The sequence below is a fragment of the Juglans microcarpa x Juglans regia genome, chromosome 8S, assembly GCF_004785595.1.
Source record: "Juglans microcarpa x Juglans regia isolate MS1-56 chromosome 8S, Jm3101_v1.0, whole genome shotgun sequence".
Taxonomy (NCBI): domain Eukaryota; kingdom Viridiplantae; phylum Streptophyta; class Magnoliopsida; order Fagales; family Juglandaceae; genus Juglans; species Juglans microcarpa x Juglans regia.
Window position 1 is genome coordinate 6,457,039 of NC_054609.1, and position 1,228 is coordinate 6,458,266.

Genomic DNA, 1,228 nt, shown 5'->3' on the forward strand with positions numbered 1-1,228 from the left:
ATAGGTGTTGATGTGTGACTTGATTATTTGATTAGGGAGTCTTTTTTTCCCTTGATTCGTTGCATGTTCATGATTTTAACTGTGGGGCTTATTTACATGATGAGAATTGAAAAGGTTTTTTAGGAGCAAAGGTTTCTAAATTCTTGCAATTAGATGCACATTATGAAAGGTTCCCACATTTTGGCAGCAAACTAGCAGACATGCCTTGGCGAATGGGCCTCGTATTTTGCCTTGCCCCCACTGTTAGTATATTGTCTTCAGAGACTAAACCCTTTTTGTACTTGAAATTGATCTGAATTGCATTTAGCTTGTATTGTTTCTTAGATAGGGGAGCTAAGAAGTGGGTCTCCTATATTAATAGAGTTCAATGACTTCTTTCGAGACCTTCATAAGAAAGGGATGCTTGATGTTCTCAGTTTCTGCTAGGTAGTCCACTACCAGTTATAATATTGTATTATTCCTTTGTCTCTCACTGTAAATTTAAGAGGTAGTTGGTGACTATTTTGCAAACCAAGGTAACTCCAATTGTTGAAGGTTATGGGGGATGGGCTTTCCGAATGGAAGTAGTATCCATTGAGTTTGCATATCCTGGATTTGGTGAACTTGTTGTAAGTATGACGTTGATAAACATGTCATTAAAACAAACAAAAAAAAAACAAAAAGAGACTTGTTGTTTTAGTTGTCCTGGACACCCAGTGCTAATACAAAAAAAAGAAGAAAAATTGGGGATGAGTTAAAAGTTTCATTGCTATTAGAGTGTTGGCTGCTCAATATCACTATATGCTCTATATCCCTTACCTCTAGCAATTGGCAGATACAATCCTCCATTTGAATTTATGTTTTGTGTACTTGTTGGTATAACAGGACTAGTGGATTTGATCCTGGCATGCGTAAGATTCTTTGTGAATACAGTAGCTATCCATGATATTGAATAAATTTTTGTTTTGGTAGAAAGGAGAGATGGTTAGCATCTCCCGATGGATGGGAACAGCCTTCAGGCTTACCTTTTTTTTTTTTTTTTTTAAGAAGAGGACGGTATCCCAATCTTATTGATAGCCCTCACTTATGATGGAGGAAAATCGTGGCTACAACCAGAAACTTGAAGGTTACAAATACTCAAGAAAGACCAAAACCCAGGCCTTAAGAAAACCTAGACACCAAGCCAGAAACAAGACAAATACATGGGGGTTATAAATATTAAAAAAAAAAGCCAAACCCAGGTATAAAA

The 1,228-nt window shown here is 36.6% G+C and overlaps 1 pseudogene; it reads left to right on the forward strand.

Moving 5' to 3' along the window:
* The first annotated feature begins 941 nt into the window (after positions 1-941).
* On the forward strand, positions 942-1,019 carry LOC121245155 (annotated as a pseudogene).
* The last annotated feature ends 209 nt before the right edge of the window (positions 1,020-1,228 follow it).